The sequence below is a fragment of the Nicotiana tomentosiformis genome, chromosome 12 (assembly GCF_000390325.3).
Source record: "Nicotiana tomentosiformis chromosome 12, ASM39032v3, whole genome shotgun sequence".
Lineage (NCBI taxonomy): Eukaryota > Viridiplantae > Streptophyta > Magnoliopsida > Solanales > Solanaceae > Nicotiana > Nicotiana tomentosiformis.
In genome coordinates, this window is record NC_090823.1 from 130,859,369 (window position 1) to 130,885,962 (window position 26,594).

Here is a 26,594-nt window from a genome sequence, read left to right on the forward strand (position 1 = left end):
CCTCTTTTTACTCACAAACAATTGAAAGAGAATAATTCTGCTTTTGGAATAAATATATTGTACTAATCTGAAATATAATATTTGTATTCCATAGTGTTTTTTTTCCTTTGTCAAAAGTACCAAAAATGGTCAAAAAATACCTTTTTAATTAGTACCAATCATAAATATTCGTAAATAATTAAATGTCAAATTATAAAGTCATAAATTTAAACTATATAGGATCCTTCAATATTAAATTATTAATAACAATAAGTAAGTTAAATATAATTTAATATGGTTAAGTCCAAAATATTTTTCGTATAAACTTTACTAAAATTGGTTACTTCCATTATAGTTATTCTGCAGAAACTTGTTAGAAAAATTCAACTAATTTTTACAGTTTAGTTCTGGACACAAAAATTCAAACAAACTAACTATCATAATTTGTTAAAGAATGCACATACCAAAAACATTTGGGTAGAGTTAAAACTTCAATTAATTTTAAAAAAAATTGTCACACATAGATTCAAACATATTGCATGTTAGGAACCACTAAAATTATACACACAAATGATTGGGTGAAGTTGGGAACATGGGGGGAAGGGGGGGGGGGGAGGGGGGGTGTTTACAAAGTTAGGGAAGGAAGCTATTGTGGGAGAAATGGGTAATTTGGTCAAGGCATATAAAATTTTACTTGGCAGAATTAGCAGGTATGTTGACCATCAGCTGCATGCTTATTCCCACTTATAGTGGGCGTTTGGACATAAGAATTGTAAAATTTCAAAAAAAGTAAAAAAAAAAAAAGTTTTCAAGTAAAAATGGTATTTGAAAATTAGAGTTGTGTTTGGACGTGAATGTAATTTTGGGTTGTTTTTGAAGTTTTGTGAGTGATTTGAGTGAATTTTGAAAAACAACTTTTTGGAGTTTTTCAAATTTTCGAAAAATTTCAAAATATATCTTCAAGTGAAAACTAGAAATTTTATGACCAAACGCCGATTTAGAAAAAAAGTGAAATTTTTTCGAAAAAATATGAAAAGTTTCTTATGTCCAAGGCTCATAGTATAGGAATAGATTTTGTCTTTTCAAAGTTAAGATTAATTTACATTTAACTTGAATGGACAAAAAAATAAATTAAAAGCATAGCATATCTTGTTTGCAAGTGCATATATATGGTTAGAGGTTGAAACTAGAGCAAATTGTAAATCCAATTGCAGAGGAACCTCAGTTGATAAAAACACTTCCACCTATGACCGTTAGGTCCTCGGTTTGAGTCACGCTGGAGAGGAAGTGTGAAAACACTATAAATCCTTCTAATTTGGGAGGAATTTAAAAAAAATAAAAACAAAAACAAAATAAATATGGAAAAGACAGGAGAATGGCTGGGGCCTTGGAATCAGAGTATATAAGCACAGGTCTAGGAATCAGCGACATGCATACCAAAAAACGAAGTCATTTTTTGCTATCTATTTGCATGCATATCCCTTCAATTATTTGATGGTAAATTTAACCCGTTCCTTCTAACAAAAAAGAAAAAGATAGCATATGTGTAAATACTTGTATAAATATATATTATTATAAAAAAGAAGAAGAAGATATAATATAACGGGATCTTTTTTAGAAAATGTTTCACTTTACCCCTTAGCCTCTTAGGAGTTGATTAATATAATGTATTAGAAATAATAATATATGTATTAGATTTAATATTATTAATATCTTATTTTGAATTATTTTTCTATCTAAATATTAGTTATACATTCTATTCAGTACTATTTGTATACATAAGAAATCATGACGCAAGCGATATCATAATATTTAATACATGGATAAACATACATAAAGATATAAATACGTTTTCAAAACTTTTAATATACCAAATCAATCAATCGATTAAATAATCTTAGCATAACTAATGTTAACATAACTAATTCAAATATTATTAATCTCAACATTACTAATATTCCATATTCAATACTGTTTTTAATATACTCTACCAAACAACCCCTTAGCGTAAAGAAATGATGCCTCCTCATCATTTGAATGAAAAGGGAATCCCTTTGAAAAGAACGTAATAGCGATAGAGGGGGCCGTTTGGCCATAAATTTTTTTCACTTTTTTTAAAAAAATAATCATTTGTTTAAGTATTTGGCCATAAAATTTTTAATTCTTTGAAGATAATTTTCAGAATTTTTTAAAAATTTAAAAAATTCCAAAAAAATTATTTTTCAAAATTTTCACGACTCACAAAAATTTAAAAATAACCTAAAATTATATTCATGTCCAAATAGAACTCGACTTTTCAAATATCATTTTTACTTTAAAAAAAATTATTTTTCTCCGGAATGTTACAATTCTTATGTCCAAATGCCTGCTAAATTCTCTATTACAATGATATTTCCCTTTTAAATCGCTTAATCCTCTAGCCTCCCTATTTACATGCAAAGACAAGTGAGTTGTTCTGTTTTACCCAAAAATCAAAATCTCAAATGCCGCCGAGTTATTTGTCCAAATCCCTTTCTTAGAGAGTAAAAATGGCGGGTAATTCAAATCTCACACGTACAAAGAAAAACAATCGGAGAGCGTTAGAGACTGAGATGGCAAAGCGGCGTAGGAGAAATTATTCGGATGAAAATGGATGAACTTAGGTTAAAATTGAGGTTCCCATTCGAAATCAGTCGATTCAACCAAGGCCCAATTATATAAGGAACTCTTCAATTCCTGGGTATGTTTTTCTCCAATGCTAATTTGAAGTCTCTCTTTTATGGTGAAGAATTAATATCATTATCTGGTTATGGTTAGCCAAAAAGTATGAAACGGAAGTTGTTTGTGTCTGTTTGTTTTGGTGTATGAGCTACATATATATTTGGGGCTTCTTTTTTGTTTAACCATTTGGTATTGATATTCGAAACTCACTGTGCCCGACTAATCTAGATTGACTAACCATGTAAAGCTCATTTTTAAGGGAGAAACGCTATTTTTAGGAAGTTTTTCATTAGCAGGCTCAAACCTGATATATCTGGGTAATGATATATGATTTGGGGGTTGATATACTGCAGCAGCGGAGCTGGGACTATGAGTTGTTACACTCTAGATGGGTACAACATCAAAAACAACAACCCAGTATACTCCACTAGTGGGGTCTGAGGAGTATATTTTGTACGCATACCTTACCCCTACCCTGGGGTAGAGAGGCTGTTTCCGATAGACCCTCGGATCCCTCCTTCCAAGAATCCCCACCATGCTCTTGGGGTGACTCGAACTCACAACCTCTTGGTTGAAAGTAGAGGGTGCTCACCACTAGAGCAACCCACTCTTGTCACTCTAGATGGGTACAACATGTTATATATTTCATTTTTTTTTACTTTTAGGATTTGAACAAATCGATTAGAAGTTGACTAGTAGTAACATAATTAAATGTGGCAAAGGAAAGTTCGGTACCAATCATAAATAAAAGATTTTTAATTTACGCATCATACTTGCTGATTCGATGGAAACCTTAGGCTACAAATACATTGATGAAGAGGGGAAAAAATTCGTTTTCAGAAAATAAAACAAGTAGAATTATGAAAAAGAGTTTGGGAAAAAAAATTACAGGAAAATGGGAGGATATGAGTAAGTTATAAGTTGGAATTAGAGATTAATTTTGTGTTTCAAGGTTATGCTTACATCCCCTTAGATGCTGCAGGAATTAAGAGGAAAACAAAGTTTTTACAAAGGAAGTGTTGTCTTTTTTTCTCTCAACATATTTTCGCGATTTTAGTTGACTTTTCCTAAATAGGTTCTCTTAAGTCATCTCGGTTTTCTTTTAAGGCAGAGGAAAGAAAAAGGACAAATGCTTTTGAGTTGATTTTCTATTGAAGCAAGCTATTTTTCTTACATTTTCTGTTTAATCTACTTTCATTATACTGCTAATTGTTTTGTTCCTTAGACTGCAATTTCTTATTGCACTCCTTCCAAGTTGTTGGTTCCCTCGAACGCAAAGATTTTTCTCCCTAACTCTTTCTCTAGACTGTCATTTTTTGTTGCGTTCCTTCCAAGTTGAACTGTAGTTATATAAGCTGCCTTTAATATTTCTGGAATTTTTGTTTTCTCATTTAATAAATAGATACTCTTCGATTTGTGAACTTGATGGTTGATTACAAATGTATTGTAACTCTTTTAGTTACTGTTTTCCTGTCATGTGGTTATTCAGATCTAAGGATATTTTGTATTTTTTTGTGTAGAGCTATTTATTTCCATGTGAAATGACAAATAATATCCATAAATAGAAATTTCCTTTGATATATCTAAAGTCTAATGTCAATCTGATAATTAACAGATCCATGTATATACATGTGATACAATAACCATGTTATATGACTATTTCTAATGGTGAAAGATGACTTTATTATTCTTTGTCCTTGAAGTCTACCATCTTTAATATTATAATTGCTAAGAAATGTAAATTGCTATAAACTTGTCATTGCACATGATAACAAAAGGAATCTCGTGCCACATGCATTCCATACTTTAATTACTCTATTTTTATACTCTAATTCCGGAATTCAAAATTCTGAAAAAGGGTAACTAGATCATCTCTCCTTTGGTTGTATGTTTTTAGCTGAAAAAATTGCAGACTTGTTGTTTCTAGTCGATTTTTCTTTTAGTACTAGTCATTAACTTATGTGCCTTACTTGAGCATCTCATATCAGGTGTTGAGAAATTTGCATCTAAAAAGTATAACTTTTAACTGCATACATAGTCTTCCAATATGTGTTTAAGCTGTAAAACTTCATTTTAGTTGACCAATCCTAACATTAATCGAATATAAGTTGACCAATCCTTAAAGAAAAGAACTTGCCCTTTAGAAAGGTCAAGAGCCATGTGAAACAGAATAAATAAAAAAGAAACAGAAAAAAATGATTTGGTAAATGATGCTGCTCTTTGGCCTTAAAGTCAACTGTAACGTGACAATTAATGCAAATTGCTGATATAAAATGTGAATGGAAATTTATTGAGTGGTTATATGATAGCTGGCAACTAATATAAAATTCCAAACAAAGAGGAATCCAAAGAGGAAAAAAAAAGAACCTCCTGAGTAGTCTAAAATGTTGTTTTGTATATAAAGGCTTAGTAGTATCAAATATCTAATTTGCTCCTTCCCCTTTGCAGTTCAACTTCACATTTTCTTTTATTCACTCACAAATGTCTTCTAACCAATATTTGTCTTCATTGAATGGTCTTTTTGAACATCTGCAACAACTTGACAATATTTCGAGAGAAATATTCCAGTTCTTTATACAGCAATTCAAATTCCTGGATATTTTTCTCAGTTTGCAGAGCTTCACAGATGAACCCGATATGCTAGATATCAATCAGAAAGTCCAAGCACTCTTTCAAGATGCTCTAGTTGACTTTTCTGAATTACATCTAGCCGAGTACTTCGATTTTTGTATCTTTAAGGTACAAAACAAGATTTGGTTGATTAAGATGGAAATTAGAGCCAAATACCCCTTTCCTAAAATATCATCGTTACCATTAATTTCAGCCAAGAAGAATGGTATTGCTATTCCCAAATTTGTAATGGATTTCATGGATACTGTGGTGGAGATTCTTCGTGATCTAGTCGATGATCCTTGCTCATTACTTTATTATGTTCCAGAAACCAAGGAACATGTTGAAGATGTTTTAAAGGAATTGAAACTGCTGCGAACTTTTGTTTGCTTTGTTTCAGAGAGGTTCATAGAGCCTCAAAGCCAACATCTTGCTAATTTCTTCACTCATGTCTTAGCTGTGACCGGTCATGCATCAATGCTTGTCTGGTTGTATTTTTCAAGCTATGGCTACGAAAATCAAGATGTGGCTGTTCTAGGTGAAATCAATGTTTCCCTTTTCTTGCAAATGAAGTTTAAGCCCATTCAGCCAAGCATTCACAAGATCTACATTGCGGTCCTGCAAGTTTTAAGGTCGACAATACAATCAGGACAATGGTGTCCCAACATCCAAAATCATGAGCATGCAGCTGACAATGAAGCCAACTTTTTGGAGACTATCCAACAGGATTTGGCGGAGCTGCCAACTAATAGTAACTTCAGTCAGAGTGTTACTTTGAAGGATCAATTGGTAATCCTAAAGGAGATGCTCGACATCTTGAGAGCCGATATCATCCATGTGCCAATACGAGATCTTGAAGTTCTTCTTCGAGATATTGACACCTTTATTATTGATGTTGGACTCGTGGTTTACTCATTATATAAAGGCGAGGAGGAGGAAAAGGACGTCATGGCACTGGGAGAAGTGAGCCCTGCACTAGTTCTTGATTTGTTGGGAAACATTCAACAAATAATTATCACAGAGAAACTCATGCCCATTCGGAAGGTGTTTCATTCTAATTACTTGCCAAGAATTCATGGACTAGGCTATGTTGATTTCATTTTAAAAAACCTGAAAGAGTTCCAAAGCCGTCATTTAGATTCACTAGCTTCTGCCACGAAGCTACTTCAAAGAATTCAGAAGGAACTCGAGAGCTGGCAACCTTTTCTAGAGTCTGTTGCAGAAGAGCAACACAATGACATCGACAAAATTCAACGTTGTGCTAGACAATTGATTGGCAAAGCATATGAGATGGAATACTTAATTGATGAGTGTATATGCGAAAAAGCTCCTGTATGGTGCCTTGAACATTGGTTCTTGGATATCGTGGAGGACACCATTCTTGTCAAAGATGAGGTTACAGAGATTCATGAAAAGAAAATGATTGAGGATGCAATGAACACTGTCACAAGTCATATGGCATCAAATTTGGAAAGGTCTCCAAGGATGAATGAAGAAATTGTGGGTTTTGACGATGTTATAGAAAATTTAAGAGACCAACTAGTAAAAGGCGCCAAAGGGCGAGATGTTATCTCGATTGTTGGTATGCCGGGTCTAGGCAAAACGACTCTGGCCTATAGACTCTACTCTGACAGGTTAGTTGTTTCTCACTTTGATATTCGTGCTGATTGTTGTGTGTCTCAAGTATATTCACGTAAGGACTTGTTATTGGAAATTCTACGTGATGTTATCAGTGAGAACTCTGAATTTAGAGAAAAGAAAGCTGATGAATTAGCTGATCTGCTTCGCAAAGCTTTATTTTCGAAAAGATATCTTATTCTTGTTGATGATGTGTGGGAAGCTAGTGTGTGGGATGATTTAATCGGTTGTTTTCAAGATGCCAATAATGGAAGTAGAATCATTCTAACAACATGAAATCATGAAATTGCCGAGTACGCCAGATTTCAAAGCAATCCCTTTTCGCTTCGTATGTTTAACAATGAAGAAAGTTGGAAGTTACTTAGAAAAAAAGTGTTTGGGGAAGAAAGCTGCCCTTCTCTGCTAATGAATATTGGGCGACAAATAGCAGAAAAGTGTGGCCAATTGCCTCTTTCAATTGCTTTGGTGGCTGGTGTTCTAGCAGAAGTGGAGAAGAAAGAAGAATGTTGGGAACAAGTGGCCAATAATTTAGTTCCTCACATTCACAACGACTCAAGGGCCATAATAGAAAATAGTTATCAGATTTTACCCTATCATTTAAGATCTTGCTTTCTTTACTTTGGAGCATTTTTAGAGGGCAATGTGATTAATGTTTCGAAGTTAATACGTTTGTGGATCTCGGAAGGATTCGTAAAAAGTTGTGAAGGCAAGAGTTTGGAGGATATAGCAGAAGGTTATTTGGGGAATCTTATTGGAAGAAATCTAGTGATGGGAACTAAGAGGAGTTCTAGAGGTAAGATCAAAGCATGTCGTATTCATGACCTATTGCATGATTTCTGCAAGGTGAGAGCAAAGGAAGAGAATCTTGTCCAATGGATGAAATGGTAATATACCAATTAGTGGTACTTTTTTGGTTCAACTAATTAAGTGTTCAAGTTATATTATAATTTTATGCTAATTTCTTTATTCACAGGGAATATAATGCCAATCCTTCTTTCAATGTTTCCTGTCTCGAGCAACTTGCTCATTGCATGTCCATTTATGGTAAATGGTATCGTATTGGAGAATGGAGCACGCGTTGGCCACATGTTGGCTCTATAATTTTGCATAATGATTGCCTTGCATTTGATATTGTCTCTAGTATCTTTTACAGCTTCAAGTTTCTAAAAGTGTTGGATTTGCAGTTCACTACTATTGATTCTTACCCAACAGATCTAGTTTACTTGAGATATTTTGCTGCACGAACTCAGAATTCGTTGGACAAATCGATCATTACCAATTGTTGGAACCTCGAGACGTTGATATTACACAATTATAGAGTAATGTCACTGCCCCTTACACTCTGGAATATGGTTAATTTGAGACATTTGCATATTTCCAATTGCAACTTCATAAAATATGCAAAATATTCACTCGAGACCTCCAAAAGCCTTTATCATCTGAGAACTTTTTCGGCTCCATATTTTTCTTGTGTCGAGGATGCGGAATTGATTTTGAGAAAAACACCTAATCTTCGGGAACTCAGATGCACATTCCTAGATGAGGATGTTGACAAATTTCAGTACTTTGTATTGAATTTTCCAACAGAGATTGAGACGCTGAAGATTTGTTGGTCATTCATGTTTCGCATTGTAACCATCCCCTTTTGCATCTCCGCACCAAATCTCAAAAACTTGACATTAGAAGGGTATTGCCTGCATCCTCAACACTTGTCAACAATTGCGTTGCTTCAGAATCTTCAAGTACTCAAAATGAAAAGCGTTACATTTGACAAGAAGGTATGGGAAGTGAGCAATGGTGACTTCCCTGAACTCAAAGTCTTGAAACTACAAGAAATAGTTGGCTTTGAAGAATGGGATGTCACAGATGACGAGGCCTTTCCAAAGCTTGAACGCTTGGTTTTGCGTGAATGCGAATATCTTAAGGAGATCCCTTCTGCTTTCGGAGAGATCTCTTCTCTAAAGTACATTGAGGTAATGAAATGCTATGAATCTGTTGACAAGTCAGCCAGGGATATTCGAGAAATACAAGTTGAAATGTATCAGAATACTGGCTTCGAGATCTTTATCCGCGAGAGACGAAAATACCAACTCTTATTCAGGTACATTCAAGTCTTATTTTAAAAACTCAGTTAAATAATTTCTCCAATTTTTCTAACGTGCCTTTTACTGATTATTCATTTTGTTTGACACCTCTGCTAAAGCTGTAGTATTTTATTGATTTTATCTATTAGAGGTAAAAGTTCTTGAAAGAAGTAGGTGTACTATAAAATAAAAAGGTGAATATTTTAGCAATAAAAGATGGATAAACGCAAGAAGCCTAGGTGTAGTTTCTATTAATGTAAACAAGTTAAAAGGAAATTTCATCCTCATAAATATTATTTGTCAAAACAAATGCAGATAATTGGTTATCCAAATGATTTATAAAGCAAGGCTGAGGGGCTGGTAGCTAGAAGTTGGAACTTTGTTATTACTTCCTTATCTAGAGTAACAATTTTGGTAAAATATTGAATAATGATTCTGTCGATCTTTAAAAAAACTAAGAAAATATGTCTCTATTATTGGATTTGAACTCATGAACTCCTCCTCGTTGCCTGAACAGTGCTTGAACAGTGCATGTCTCAACAGTGCTTTCTATGGCCGAGCCTCTTCCATCTCTTCTTATTCCTAAACTTCCACCACACCCATCAAGAGCCAAGCTCCCCGCGACCAAACCCCAGTAAATTCCCCCGGCAACCGAGCCCTCACGCGCCGCCAACTCGCCTGTCTTTCCGGCGAGATCCCAGCCATGCGCCGACGCGTGTGGCCTTTTCCGGCGACTTTTCAAAAAAAACTTTCTTCAGACAGCCTCTTCTCGAGGTATTTCCGAGCCATCCCGTGCAAGTTTCACCAAATTCCGACGATGTTTTCTTTTTCCGGCCTTTAAACCCCAGATTCTGACGTTTGTTTCCTTTGTTCAGTACGAGAAAACCTTACTCCCTTCCTATATACTGTTTTCACCCACTGTGAATACTGTTATTCCAACTATTGAGGTTTTTTCCGGCCAGTTTTTCCGGGACAGCCGCATTTATAATATGATGGATTGTACAGAGAGAAGCTCCTTTTTCTCTTTAGAATCTAGAAAACTGAAAAACATGTCTTTTATCAAAGCTGTCTCTTGGCCAGCCCTAGAACTTGGGGGGAAGATGCCATCGAAAGCTCGACGTAGGACATGAGCCGCACTTCTCGCTGTCCGAGGGGCACACTCTTAGGCGCAAGGGTTTCTTGGAATCTAGTCTCATTGGGTCTTTCTCCAAATGGGTTGGTTCTCCGGATGCTGTTAGGAATTGGGCAGCAGAGGCATGGAACGTCAAGGACGGGCTGAAAATATCGCAATTGGGGGACACTCAATATCTCTTTCGTTTTGTTGACAAGTCTCAAGCTTTAGAAATTCTTGTCAGAGAAAACAGGTGGTTCGATGGGAACTTTTGTGCTGAGGCCACACTTAAAGTTTCTTCTTCTTCTGGGGTGATTGTTGAGCATGCCCGAATTGATGTTAGTGTCGGACCAGTACTTTCAGTTAATATGCCGCCAAGGGTTCCATGCTCTCTTCCACCATGCTACACTATTGATTGTTCTAGACATTCCTATAGCAGCGAGGTGTTAATTTCAGAGGTTGCTGACCCTCAAGGAAATGGTGAGACCCTTTCGGAGGTTAAAACTCGTAGTGCTAGCAATGCTATGGTCTTGTATTCCTCTGATAGTAGCAAGGAAAGGGCACATATAGAAGAAGCCTGCCCAAGTTTGTCAAGGATCGGAGGAGGGGATATGTCTTTCTGGATGGAGGATAAACTATTAAACTTTGGGAAATTTCTAGGTGTTTCTGTTGAAGGAAAGGAAGATAGGGTGTTAGAATTGTTGAGGGAGATTGAGCAGCAATCTCTTTACGATGGTGCAGGGATGGAGTTGGGTAAAGGTGTTAAGCAAAATAACTTAGGGGATGTAGTGGTGTATCAGAGAAGGGGCCGGGTGTGTGACAGGGAGAAAGGGACCTCGGCTAGGGGGGTGAGGAGGGAGGTGGGGAAATGGGGGCTATTGTCGCTTATGGAAGTTAAGATCCTTTCATGGAATGTGAGGGGATGAATGACCCAAACAAAAGGGCCATCATCAAAGTGGGAGTTAGGGAGTGGGGTGCCAACCTAGTTTGTTTTCAGGAGACCAAAATGGAAGTTTTGTCAGATGCGATCGTGAGAAGTGCCTGGGGAGGTAGTTGGGTGAAATATGACTGGGTCCCAGCAGCGGGAAGTGCCAGTGGCATTCTACTTATGTGGGATGATAGAAGCTTGGAGGTAAAGGAGATTAGGAAGGGTGTTTTCTCTTTGGCAGCTCTCGTTAAAGATAGAATGAGTGGGGCGGAGTGGGGATTTGGGGGAGTGTATGGGACGGTAGGGGAAGGGTCCAAGGGGTCTTTCTGGGAGGAACTGGCCAATATTATGGGGGAATGGGACATTCCATGGGTTCTAAGGGGAGACTTTAACACTATTAGATTCCCGGAGGAGAGATTAGGGTGTAGTGTGATTTCGAGGGCCATGGAGGAGTTTTCTGACTTCATCAATGATCACTTTCTCATTGACCTTCCTTTGTCAGGGGAAAGGTTTACTTGGGCCAGGGCGGAGGATTCTAACTTAAGGTCTAGACTTGATAGTTTCCTGACATCTCCCTCATGGGATGAGCTGGTGCCGAATGTGTTGCAGATCCCTTTACCCAGGTTGACTTCAGATCATTTGCCTATTTTGCTAGATGGATGCAGAGGGAGGGGGGTGCGTGCTCCCTTCCGATTCGAAAACATGTGGTTGAAAGTGCCAGGATTTGGTGACAAGGTGAAAGAATGATGGACAAGCTACGGGGTATCAGGGTCACCTTCATACCGTCTTTCGAAGAAACTCAAATTGTTCAAGGGAGATATTATTAGGTGGAATAAGGAGGTTTTTGGGAGTGTAGAGGTTAAAATAAGGGAGCTTATGCATGAATTGGGGGATTTAGAAAGAGGCGTAGGGGCGGGGGAGTTAGACGAATCTGAGAAAGAGAGATTGGGGGAGGTTAAGAGGGAAATAGTCGAGTTAGCAATAGCTCAGGAGACTAGTTTGCGGCAAAAATTGAGGGTGCTCTGGTTAAAGGAGGGGGATTCAAATACCAAGTTTTTCCATAGGGTGGCGGTCGCAAAGCGAAGGAGAAACTTCATAGAGTCCTTAGTTGTGGATGGGTGAGGATTGAGGGAGAGGAGGAGGTAAAAGGGGCGATAGCGGGGTTTTATGAGAACTTATATAAAGAGGAAGTTAGTTGGAGGCCGACTTTGGGGGGAATAGAGTTCAACCATATAGGGGAGGGAGACATCGAGTGGCTAGAAAGGGCTTTCGAGGAGGAGGAGGTGCACGAGGCTGTGTCGAGTTGTGCTGGTGATAAGGCCCCCAAGCCTGATGGTTTCTCCTTGGCTTTCTTTCAGCTCTTCTGGGACACCATCAAGGGGGAGTTGATGGAAGCCATTGAATACTTCCATGCGAATGGTATTTTCAAGAGAAGTATCAATGCTTCCTTTATTACTATTGTGCCTAAGAAAGAAGGTGCATCTTGTATCAGAGACTACAGGCCTATTAGTCTCGTGGGGAGCATTTACAAGATTATTTCTAAAGTGCTTTCCAACAGATTTAAGAAGGTACTTGACATGACTGTTTCGTCCTCCCAGAATGCGTTTGTGGAAGGTTGGCAAATACTGGATGCTGCCTTGGTGGCAAATGAACTTGTAGACTCCAGAAGGAAAAATAGAGAACCCGGCTTACTATGCAAGTTGGCTCTTGAGAAGGTTTTCGACCATGTCAATTGGGAGTTCTTGGACTTCATTATGATGCGGATGGGGTTTGGGGAAAGATGGAGGGGATGGATAAAGTTCTGCATTTCCTCAGTCAGGTTCTCTGTCCTGGTTAATGGTAGCCCGTGTGGTTTCTTTGGCAGATCCAGGGGTTTCAGGCAAGGTGACCCCCTATCCCCCATGTTATTCATTCTAGTGATGGATGCTCTGAGCAAAATGATGGATCGTGCGGCGGCGGAGGTTTCTTGAGAGGATTCTCAGCTCCGATTGGGGTGCTCAGTGCCCGAAGAGTCTCACATTTGCTTTTTGCGGATGACACTGGTTTTCTGTGATGCCGACATGAATCAGTTGACCTACCTGAAGCAGGTCCTGCAGTGGTTTCAGTTAGTATCAGGACTCAAAATCAACATCGGCAAGTGTGAGATTTTCTCGGTAGGTGAGGTTACTAATATTGATGCCTTGTCTGGTGTTCTCAGATGCAAGGTGGGCTCCCTTCCCGCTACTTACCTGGGCCTCCCTTTGGGCGCTTCATATAAGGATACTACGGTTTGGAATCCAGTGATCGAACGGGTTGAAAAAAGATTAGCAGGGTGGCAGAAATGGTATTTGTCAAAAGGAGGTAAGGAAGTGCTTATCAAAAGCACTTTATCGAGTATGCCCACCTATTACTTTTCACTATTGCAAGCACCGGTGAGCATCACAGAAAAACTGGAGCGACTTCAAAGGAACTTTCTGTGGGATGCGGTGGATGGAACTAGAAATTTTCATCTAGTGAATTGGCAGACATTCACTTTCCCAAAGAAGGGGGGTGGACTTGGAGTGAAAGATCTTAGGGTATTTAACAGAGCTTTAATGGGAAAGTGGTTGTGGAGATTTGGGGTAGAAGAGCATGCTCTATGGAGGGAGGTCATAGTAGAAAAGTACGACTCAACGGGAGGGGGTTGGAGGACCAAGGCGATCACAATACCTTTCGGGTGTGGCATGTGGAGGAGCATCATGAAGAATTGGGAAGCATTCAGTGGCAACATCACTTACAGGGTGGGAGATGGAGGGAGAATCAACTTTTGGAATCATAGGTGGTGTGGAGAAGATACTCTCAGGGTCTCCTTCCCCCACGTCTTCAGAGTTTCAAACCAGAAAGAACTGATGGTCCAACAGATTCGCAAGGAGCATGAAGGGGGGTAATGGGGGGAGGGGTAGTATGGGACCTCTCATTCAGGAGGAACATGCAAGATTGGGAGATTGCGGAGCTCCAAGTTTTGTTGGCGCTACTATACGGGCAAGACAGACTTTAGCCATCCTGTGACTCTTGGAGATGGGGCTTGCGTGGCGATGGTTTGTTCACCGTAAAGTCCTTTTACCAGAGTATGTTGGTGAGAGAGGAGACCACTTTTCCATACTCCTCGATCTGGATTCCTAGGACGCCCACGAAGGTGTGGTTTTTTGCATGGCTAGCGGCAAGGGGAGTGATCTTGACTGCTGAAAATCTCCGAAAGAGGGGAATTACACTTGTTAGTTGGTGTTACATGTGCAAAAGCTCAGGGGAAGAAGTTGATCACCTTATGTTGCATTGCCCTGTGTCCTCTGCTTTGTGGAGGGCAATCCTGAATCTTTTTGGTGTTCAATGGGTGATGCCAAGCACTGTAAAGGAAATGTTACATAGCTGGGGCGGTTTTCGTAGAAGAAGAAAGCAGAAGGCGTGGAAGTTCGCCCCGTTAGCTCTCATGTGGGTAGTATGGAGGGAGAGAAATAGGAGAGCTTTTGAGGAGATTGAGTCTCCTTTTTCACATCTTAAGAATAATCTTTTATCTTTGATCGCTTTTTGGTGCACTCATTTAGCCCCTACTTGTATAGAAGATTGAGCGTTTTTTGTAGAGAATCATGTTCTGATGTAAATTCTCTACGTCTTTGGTATACTTCGTGTATACGGGAGTTCTCTCCCTTTTGATTAATACAATTTACCTTATCAAAAAAAAAAAACTAAGAAATATTTCTTTAACGCTAAAAAATGACTCATCAAAACCAATTAGTATTTCTGAACGCAAACACTTAACTAGGAACTGTCTTCATGTAGGCTTTTTACTTTAATTAGATTTAAAGTAAAAGTTGATGCTGCTCCTTGTCCTTAAAGTCAACTGTCCCTTAATGTGACAACTGATGGGTTATCTTCTTTTTTTTTTTTTCGGGTAACAAAAGTCACTAAACTATGAAGACAAATCATTGGAAACGGCAAATTTTCGACATTAATTACAACATAATGCATATATATAGCTATGAATTGTCGGCTACAAATATGAAAATCGTGGCTAATATCTAACAAGGACTGAAAAAAATTGAAATCCCGTGGCTATTTATAATCGTATAAAATTTTTTAGTTACAAAAATTAAATTGGCAAAACTAATTCCTTATTTTTGCATGCTAAATATCATGGCAATATTTACCCAAATATCTATAATTTTATTGCTACAATAATTTTTCGTAGCTAATAATATATTTTTGCCATGCATTTGAAATTATTATAGCAATCTTATAGCCACAAAAAATTACTTGAAATAAAATATTATAGCTAAAGAAATATTTTTGCTTCAAGTTATAATAATTCGTGGCAATAACTGTTTTAATAGCTATAAACTTATTGCTACAATGAAATTTAGTAGCTAATCATAAATTTTTGCCACATGTTTGAAGTTGTTGTAGCAATTCTAATATTTTAGCCACAAGTATTTACTTGAAACAAAATATTATCGTTGAATAGATTCTTTTACTTCATATTTTAAAAATTTGTGGCAATAACTTGGTTACTAGCTAGAAACTCATTGCTAAAGTAAAATTTTGCAGCCAAATATAAGTTTTGTCACGCCTTTGAAGTTATTATAGCTACAGTAATATTTTAGTCACAATAAATAATTTGCAAGAAATGTTGAATCTAAACAAATATTTTTTATTCATGTTATAAATAACGGTGACAAAAGTAACACCCTTGTATTTTTCTACTCTTCGATCTTTATTACTGCATGTTGTTTCGTTTGCTTCATTTGTCTTATTTCCCTGTTGTTACTGTTTGATGCTACTTTTTTTCCCGGCTTCTTCTTTGATGAGGGTCTATTGGAATAGCCTCTCTACCTTCACCAGGTAAGAGTAAGGTCTGCGTATACACTACCCTCTCTAGATTCCACTTGTGGAATTATATTGGGCTTGTTGTTATTATTGTTAAAACTCATTATACATTAAACTAACAATTGGGAATTTAATGTTTGTATATTACACGAGGTGTTGTCTCTTCTGTGACTATTATTTTATATTTGCAATACTTTAGTAATTCTGATACTACTATGTTTTATTTCAAAAAATTATTAAAAATTTAATATGATTGATATAAGAGTGTATAAAAAAGAGAACGTTATATCATAATTTATTTTAAATTAAATATTCCTTGTAAGCTTCAATATAATTTAAATAACTTAAAGAATTATTTAATTAAATTTGAGTATCTAATTATACCACATTTTAAAAAAACTACTGTGCTTTCTAATTATATTGATCACTAATTATATTCAGTTCAAAACAGCATAAAAAGTTATTGACGCTATGGTCTATTAAAATTAATGACTTAACAATTATCATAAATCTAATTAAAAATTAAAATTAATATTTAATATAGTTTAAATAGGAGCATATGATAAAACTAACAATATCATAATTTGATATAAAAAATGTATCACTAAATGTATAATTATAGTCAACCCTAAACTTGCAGACTTAATTTTTATTGCTAAATATTTTTTATATTTTCATTTTATGTTCTGTATATTTCAGAATATCATTTTTCATGAAATAGTTAATTTGTTCTATTTATTTACATTTATAGTATTTAATATAAAAAGTGAAGAAAGATATATATATATATATATATATATATATATATATATATATATCTTTATTCTTCTAGTTAATTGGGAAGAGAAAATTTGAATCTTTATGTTCATTGTTAGATTAGTATATCTGCAAAAACATCCTGTACAGCTCAGCCTCTGGATTCTTGCCATTATAGTTAACTGCAGCCCAGTCAAGTTCATCATTCCAGCTCATTACTTGCCTCCGAATACCTTGCCATTGCAGCAGTTAACTCCATATTTCAGCAGCAATTGTGCATTGAAAGAACAAATGTGCTATACTCTCAGTTGCCTGGTTGCATAAGGGACATATATTAGATGAAACCACTCCCTACTTATACAGCCTTTCTCTTGTGTACAATCTTCCACGAGTAGCCAACAATACGATGAATAACCATTTAAGTGTACCAATATTATTGCAACTTATTCTTCTCCGAGGAACCTTAGGATAGTCACCCCTGAGCTTTTGATACATGTTCTTGATAGAAAAGTGCTCCATGTTAATTAGCTCATTCATTGTCATGCCAGCTTGGGTAACATATTTGCCTGCGGTAGTAATTTTGCTGAGGCACCAAAATGCCTGTTGAAAGTTTGCATTCCATATAGAGCCGCCCTTCCAGTAATAGGCATGCACCCATATCACCCATAATGTATCCTCTTGTTTTTTGCTCAGATTCCATAATTGCTTGCAAATTGCCGCTTTATTCCACTTTTCTATGTCAATAAAATTCAAGCCCCCAGCTGATTTTGGATGACACAAAGTATCCCATGCCAAAAGTGCTCTATTTTCCTCTTTAGCACCAGTCCATAAGAATCTTTTACATGTAGTAATAATTTGTTTCACAATCTTCTTTGGAAGGATAAAGATCTGAGCCCAAATGGTTTGTATGGCAAACAACACGCTCTTAATCAATATGACCCTTCCAGCATATGATAAGAATTTGGTTGTCCAGTTAGTAATTCTATCCAACATCTTGTCTAGTAGGGGTCTACATTGTGTCATCGACAATCTCTTGGAACTAAGCGGGACTCCTAGATACCTGAAAGGGAGGTCACCTTTAGAGAATCCTAGCATATCCAGAATTTGTTGTTGCTTGACAGGGGGGAACCCCTCCGAAGTATACTGAACTTTTACTTTGGTTAGCACTTAGCAGTAAGTCCAGAGACCTTTGAGAATAACTGGAAACTTTCGAAGAGCAATTGCACAGACTCGATATCTCCCTTACAGAGTAGCAAGAGATCATCCGCAAAGCCAAGCCGAATGATCTTTTCTTTGGCGCATTTAGGGTGGTATTTAAACTTTGAGTCTTTAGCCATATTCCTTAATAGCCTGCTGAAATACTCCATAGCTAATACAAAGAGGAAAGGAGACATTGGGTCACCTTGTCTCAACCCCTTTTTTGCTGCAAAGGGTTTCCCTAGCCTTCCATTAATAGTTATTGAGTATGTAATAGTACATAGGCATATTACCCACCTGATGAACTTAGCTGGAAAGTGCAGCCCGACTAATACTTGATCAATGAAGATCTATAATTCTTTCTTGAAATTATAATGTAGGGTTACATACTTATTCTTGGATATATAAACACAATCAGTTATTTCTATTTTCTGGTGTTAATTTACTTTATCAAAATTAACAGGAAAATATGTGAAAACATTACAAAGCAGCTGTCAAACTAAGGTGCAGTTGGAGACAATGTCAGGAGAGAAAGGAAAAGATTGTGAAGCTTCGAGTCTCAAGCAAAATTCTAGTACTATAATTGGTGTCATAGAAGAATTATGTACTGTAAAATATTTTGAGATTTAATATACAATTATGTGTAACTTGAAACCTATTTTGGAATCTAAGGATTCTGCAAAAATTCTTGTGACTACCAATACTTGTGGCGAATTCTTCAATGTGTAGTAATGTAATGTTTTATGGGAAAATGAATGATAGCTGCTTTCAAAATAATAATCTAAAAATGTATATTTCTTATATATTTTTTGTATATATGTATATTCTGTATGTTATATACAAAAGTTATACAAATTTTATTAATTTTTTCAGCTACCGAATGTAAATATTTTCTAGCCCGGCTAAAAGTGAAAAAAGCCCATGTTTTATTCCGTAGCTAAGCGCACATATATAATTGCCACGTAACAGAAATATGGTTAAATGTTCTTTCTTTCCGTAGCTTATAAAGAAAATCTTTAGCTATAATTTCTAAACTCGTAGCTTAATACAAGTACTATTGTCACGAGGTGTTTAAAAGACTTTTTTGGGACTCGCCTCGGGGCTCGCCCCGGGGCGGGGCACTATCAAAACGCCTTGAGACTCATGTGTGGGGCTTAGTTTTGTGAGGCTTACTCCCCAAGCACCTAACTTTGCGCCCTAAACACACCTAACGCTCAATGCTCGGGACTCACCCAGTAATTTCTATGCAAATCATGTGTTGAATTTATTAATTTGCACCATTGACTCTTAAAATTCTTTAACAAATGAATGATTAAAGTTCTTTTTATCTACAGGAATATAAAGTTGTGAATAACTCAAATAACGAACCATATTATTGTATATTTATTAATTGAAAACATCGTGAGAATGAGCATCATTTGAATATTTCTTCTAAAAATAGATGACCAAAATTTATATCTTTACTTGATAGATCTTCATAGTTCTATGTCTCTCAAAATTATCATACATTCTTTATTTACTATTTAAAAATAATTTTATATTTATTCATGAAGGAGTAATATTTTAAATTAGAGTGTTGATAAAATTTATTGAGTATTTACTTTTAAAGAGGTAAAATATGTTGTTTGATAATATTTTTTAAGAAATTATAATTTTTAATTGTTTGAAAGTTAAGAGGTTATAGTTAATTTATATTTCATAGTAACTTTAATAATATTATATTATTTATACTTGTAAAACATGCTAAATATTTTATTTTATATGAGTTTCTTTAATTATTTTTAGTTTTTGAACTTTTAATGTATCTTTTGTTATAATGCTATATTATTAATTCATAAAGGATGAAACTGAACAGGAGTATATGTCAAGGGTACCATACGCAAATGTTGTTGGTAGCTTGATGTATGCAATGGTTTGTACGAGACCTGACATTTCACAAGCCGTTGGAGTTATTAGCAGATATATGCATAATCCAGGAAAGGAGCATTGGCAAGCTGTGAAATGGATTCTACGGTATATTCATAGTACTGTAGATGTTGGGTTAGTTTTTGAGCAGGAAGGCAATCGGTCTGTAGTTGGATATTGTGACTCAGATTTTGCGGGTGATCTGGACAAACGAAGGTCAACTACTGGTTATGTGTTTACTTTTGCAAAGGCACCAGTTAGTTGGAAGTCTACTTTGCAGTCAACAGTTGCTTTGTCTACAACAGAGGCAGAGTACATGGCTATTACGGAGGCTGTGAAGGAGGCAATTTGGCTTCAGGGGTTGCTAAAGGAGCTTGGTATTGAACAAAAAAATATTACAATTTTTTGTGATAGTCAAAGTGCTATTCAATTAGCGAAGAACCAAGTTTATCATGCAAGGACGAAGCACATTGATGTTCGGTATCATTTCGTACGAGAAATCATAGAAGAAGGTGGAGTCACGGTGAAGAAAATTCATACTACGGAGAACCCTGCTGATATGCTGACAAAAGTGGTGACTGCGGTCAAGTTTCAACATTGTTTGGATTTGATCAACATTGTTGAACACTAAAGATTGAAGATGAAGACACAACCAAAATTTGTTATTGAGAGAAAATTGAAGATGTGGAATTTTGCCAAGGTGGAGATTTGTTGAAATTGGCAAAAGTACCACATCGGTGGATGACAATTTTGAATGAGAATTTCACCCTATAAAAGGAGGCCTAATGTTTAGGATTTAAATACACCTCTCATTTGCCTTTTATCTTCTTAAGGCATTTGTATCTTCTCTCTTTAGTATTATTTCACTTGTAATTTTGGAGTGGAATAAAATATTGATTGTGTCCGAGGAAGTAGGCAAAATTGGCCGAACCTCGTAAATTCTGGTGTTCTTTTATTGTTGTCTTATTGTCTTGTTTATTATTTAGTGGTTGTCATAATTTTTGGTATAGTAGTTGTGACTCATTCACACTATATACATTTGGCTTCCGCAACAATTGGTATCAGAGCCAAGGTACTGTCTAAGTATGCTCTGTGGTTGCAGCATAGTCTGATCTTCCACATCAGAAAAGATCTATCTTGGTAACTGAGTCAAGGTTCTGTCTGAGTATGCTCTGTGGTTGCAGCTTAGTCTGATCTTCCACACCAGAAAGAAAATAATCTTGATTTGTGTCGTCAGCTACTAAATAATTTTTGTATCAAAATGGAAGACAATAAATAAGAATAATCTACATCAAGTGTCAATAATACGTCATCGTTGGCATCTTCGCTTATGACAAGAATTGTGTCAAATGCGAAATTTGCGGTAGAAATTTTTGACGGGTCAGGACATTTTGGGATGTGGCAAGGCGAGGTTCTAGATGTTCTTTTTCAACAAGGGCTAGATCTTGCCATTGAAGAAAAGAAGCCAGATGTTATTGGAGAAGAAGATTGAAAAATTATCAATCGTGTTGCTTGCGGTACCATTCAATCCTACCTTGTTAGAGAGCAGAAATATCCATACACAAAGGAAACTTCTACAAGTAAATTATGGAAAGCACTGGAGGATAATTTTTTGAAGAAAAACAGTCAAAATAAATTGTACATGAAGAAGAGACTGTTTCGCTTCACCTATGTTCCTGGTACCACAATGAATGAACATATCACCAGTTTCAATAAGTTGATCACAGATTTGCAAAATATGGATGCAACTTTTGATGATGGTGACTTGGCCTTGATGTTGTTGGGGTCACTTCCTAATGAGTACGAGCACCTTGAAACTACTCTACTCCATGAAAATGACGAAATTTCTCTCAGAGAAGTTTGTTCGGCTTTATACAGCTATGAACAAAGAAAGGGAGAAAAACAGAAGGGCGGAGAAGGAGAAGCACTAATTGTGAGGGGTCGTCCTCAAAATCAAACGAGGACTAAGAAGGGAAGATCCAAGTCGAGATCTAGACCCAGCAAAGATGAATGTGCGTTTTATCGAGAAAAGGGGCACTGGAAGAAAGACTGTCCGAAGTTGAAGAATAAGGCGAGACATAACAATGGAAAGGCCATTATGGATTCAAATGTAGCTGATTGTGATGATTCAGACTTCTCATTAGTTACAACAGAGTTATCAACATCATCAGACATATGGTTGATGAACTCGTCTTGTAGCTATCATATGTGTCCCAACAAGGACTGGTTCGTGAATTTTCAAGAAGGAGAATATGGAGTCATCCACACAGCGGATAACAACCCTCTTACCTCATATGGCATTGGTTCAATAAGATTAAGGAGCCATGATGGAATGATCAGAACATTAACAGATGTTCGATATGTACCGGGTTTGAAGAAGAATCTCATCTCTGTGGGAGCCTTAGAATCAAAAGGGTTCAAAATCATTGCAGAAAATGGAGTGATGAGAATATGCTCCGGTGCACTAGTGGTAATGAAGGCCAATCGGAAGAACAATAACATGTACCGCTATCGTGGTAGTACAGTTATTGGGACAACAACAGTGACATCCAGTGATGACAAAGAGGCAGGAGCAACCAGGCTATGGCACATGCGCTTGGGACATGCTCGAGGAAAATCCTTGAAAGCTCTATCTAATCAAGGATTGTTAAAAGGCGTAAAGACTTGCAACTTGGAGTTTTGCGAGCATTGTGTCAAAGGGAAACAGACAAGGGTTAAATTTGGTACAACAATCCATAATACTAAAGGCATTTTGGATTATGTACACTCTGATGTTTGGGGTTCTTCCAAAACACCTTCATTGGGTGGGAAGCACTATTTTGTAACCTTTGTTGATGATTTTTTCCGAAGAGTGTGGGTGTATACAATGAAGAGGAAAGATGAAGTGTTGGAAATTTTTCTCAAATGGAAGACGATGGTGGAGAATCAAACAGGCAAGAGGATCAAGTGTATTCGCACAGACAATGGAGGTGAATACAAAAATGATCATTTCAATAAGGTCTGTGAAAATGATGGCATCGTCCGATACTTCACTGTCAGACATACACCACAACAGAATGGAGTGGCAGAACGTATGAACCGGACTTTACTGGAGAAGGTACGGTGTATGTTGTCCAATGCTGGCTTGGACAAAGAATTTTGGGCTGAGGCAATTACATATGCATGCCACCTCATTAATCGTCTACCATCTACTGCTATTGATGGAAAGACACCATTTGAAAAATGGTATGGAAAACCTGCTGTAGATTATGACTCTTTGCACGTGTTTGGCTCAATTGCATACTATCATTTGAAAGAGTCAAAATTGGATCCGAGAGCAAAGAAGGCTATATTTATGGGGATTACTTCTAGAGTCAAAGGATACCGCTTATGGTGTCCAGAGACAAGGAATATTATATTCAGCAGAGATGTTACCTTTGATGAATCTGCCATAACAGATAAGGTGACAGTTGAAGATGTCAAACAAACTGGTGGTGCATCAAAGCAGATGGAGTTTGAGGGAAAATTTATTTTTCCTACACAAGAAGTAGAGGAGGAAACTCATGAAGATTACCCTCTGGAAGAAGAGCCAGTAGAGAGGGAGATTCCAACTCAGGAACCTCGACAACAACTTGAATCAATAGCAACCAGCAGGCCAAAAAGGACAATAACGAAACCTGTTCGTCTCATAGAGACGGTTGCTTGCGCAACCTCAATTATAGCTGATGGTGTTCGTACCACTTATAAAGATGCAATCCAAAGTTCAAAAGAAAATAAGTGGAGGATTGCCATGAATGAAGAAATGCAGTCCCTTCATCAGAATCATACATGGAAATTGGTCAATCTCCCGAAGGGAAAGAAAACAGTTGGGTGCAAATGGGTATTTGCAAAGAAAGAAGGATTTCCTAACCAAGAAGATGTTCGCTACAAAGCAAGATTGGTGACCAAAGGATGTGCTCAGAAGGAGGGAATTGATTACAATGAAGTATTTTCTCCAGTTGTAAAACATTCCTCCATTAGAATTATGTTGGCTTTGGTAGCACAGTTGGATTTGGAACTAGTTCAGATGGATGTAAAAACTGCGTTTTTACATGGAAACTTGGAGGAGAAAATCTACATGAATCAGCCAGAAGGATTCAAAGTTGCTGGAAAAGAAAATATGGTATGCAAACTTGAAAAATCGTTGTACGGATTGAAACAATCTTCTAGACAATGGTACAAGCGATTTGACAAGTTTATGTTGCGGCAAGGGTACAAGAGAAGCAAATACGATCATTGTGTGTATTTGCGCAAACTTAATGATGGTTCCTTTGTATATCTTCTCCTATATGTTGATGATATGTTGATAACTTCCAAGAATTCGGAAGAAATTGATAAGTTGAAGATTCAACTGAAGGAGGAGTTCGAGATGAAGGATCTGGGTGAGGCAAAGAAAATTCTTGGCATGGAGATAATAAGAGATAGACGTACAAAGAAACTCTGTTTATCTCAGAAAGAATATTTGAAGAGAGTACTAAAGCGTTTTGGCATAGATAAGAAGACTAAGCCAATTAGTACGCCACTTGCTCCCCATTTTAAGCTAAGTACTACTATGTCGCCAAAGGATGAAACTGAACAGGAGTATATGTCAAGGGTACCATACGCAAATGTTGTTGGTAGCTTGATGTATGCAATGGTTTGTACGAGACCTGACATTTCACAAGCCGTTGGAGTTATTAGCAGATATATGCATAATCCAGGAAAGGAGCATTGGCAAGCTGTGAAATGGATTCTACGGTATATTCATAGTACTGTAGATGTTGGGTTAGTTTTTGAGCAGGAAGGCAATCGGTCTGTAGTTGGATATTGTGACTCAGATTTTGCGGGTGATCTGGACAAACGAAGGTCAACTACTGGTTATGTGTTTACTTTTGCAAAGGCACCAGTTAGTTGGAAGTCTACTTTGCAGTCAACAGTTGCTTTGTCTACAACAGAGGCAGAGTACATGGCTATTACGGAGGCTGTGAAGGAGGCAATTTGGCTTCAGGGGTTGCTAAAGGAGCTTGGTATTGAACAAAAAAATATTACAATTTTTTGTGATAGTCAAAGTGCTATTCAATTAGCGAAGAACCAAGTTTATCATGCAAGGACGAAGCACATTGATGTTCGGTATCATTTCGTACGAGAAATCATAGAAGAAGGTGGAGTCACGGTGAAGAAAATTCATACTACGGAGAACCCTGCTGATATGCTGACAAAAGTGGTGACTGCGGTCAAGTTTCAACATTGTTTGGATTTGATCAACATTGTTGAACACTAAAGATTGAAGATGAAGACACAACCAAAATTTGTTATTGAGAGAAAATTGAAGATGTGGAATTTTGCCAAGGTGGAGATTTGTTGAAATTGGCAAAAGTACCACATCGGTGGATGACAATTTTGAATGAGAATTTCACCCTATAAAAGGAGGCCTAATGTTTAGGATTTAAATACACCTCTCATTTGCCTTTTATCTTCTTAAGGCATTTGTATCTTCTCTCTTTAGTATTATTTCACTTGTAATTTTGGAGTGGAATAAAATATTGATTGTGTCCGAGGAAGTAGGCAAAATTGGCCGAACCTCGTAAATTCTGGTGTTCTTTTATTGTTGTCTTATTGTCTTGTTTATTATTTAGTGGTTGTCATAATTTTTGGTATAGTAGTTGTGACTCATTCACACTATATACATTTGGCTTCCGCAACAATTGGTATCAGAGCCAAGGTACTGTCTAAGTATGCTCTGTGGTTGCAGCATAGTCTGGAGTGAAGATATGAACTAGCTTGGCCATATTATCATGTCAAAGGTAGCACTGCTAAAAGGGCAGTCTGGTCCACAAAGTATCCTGCATTCACGCAGGGTCCGGGAAGGGCCGTACCCCCTAGGGGTGTGATGTAGAAAGTTTATCCTAATACAAGCATTATTAATGGCTGTGTTAGGATCGGTAAATCGAGTAGTGCGTAATTTAGCCGAACAATGTTATAATGACAATAACAAAGACAATAGAAGTTGATAATAACGGCAATTAAAGAAGATAAAGAAGACACAAATTTAACGTGGTTCGGTCAAGGTGATCTACGTCTACAAACGGAGATGAGCAATTTCAGTATACCAACAAGAGTACAAAATTAGAGTAAATACTCTAATTAGTCCCAAATACCCCAAGAGAATAACCTCACAAGATCACTCCAAAGAAAGGGTTCACACAAGTGTTTCATAACACTCACTCTCTTACAAAATACTCTATAATGAAATAAAGGAGGAGAAAGAAAGACGAGTGAAAAGCTCTTGAATTTGTGTATTTACAAATGGGGAGAAACTCCTCTATTTATAGCAAGAAATCATTGGCCTAATAGTGGATATTATGTCATGGCAAATATCATGATCCACAAATTTTGTAATAGTGGATATTATGTCATGTCAAATGTCATAAAAATTTCACCCCCACTTGAGAAGAAGCCAAATTAATGGCCATATTACAGGCTGCTTTCACGGCTCGAACCCGTAACTACAGGTACATAGAGACAAGTTTAGCGTTGCCCCAACGCTCCTCTACAAAGGTAGCACTGCTAATGAGTAGATATATCGAAACCTTAGCTGGATGTGTTTATTTCGTTTGGCAAGAAAGAAACATGAGGATTTTCCGGGCAAAACAGAGGCAAGCTGAGCAAATTGTTAAATTGATCATTCAAGAAGTGTTTCTGTAAAGGAAGTGTAAAATCCAGGTTGACTAGTAGGCTTGATGAATTGAATTATTACCCCTAAATGTGAGCTGCTCATGACATATACTGTAACCTGATTCTTGAATATAATACAACAACAACAACAACAAACCCAGTGAAATACATTAGT

General features: G+C 37.0%; 1 pseudogene; it reads left to right on the forward strand.

Annotated features, from left to right (window-relative positions):
• Window positions 1–2,391: 2,391 nt before the first annotated feature.
• LOC104085737 (late blight resistance protein R1-A-like) overlaps window positions 2,392–26,594 on the forward strand; it is a 31,755-nt pseudogene continuing 7,552 nt past the window's right edge.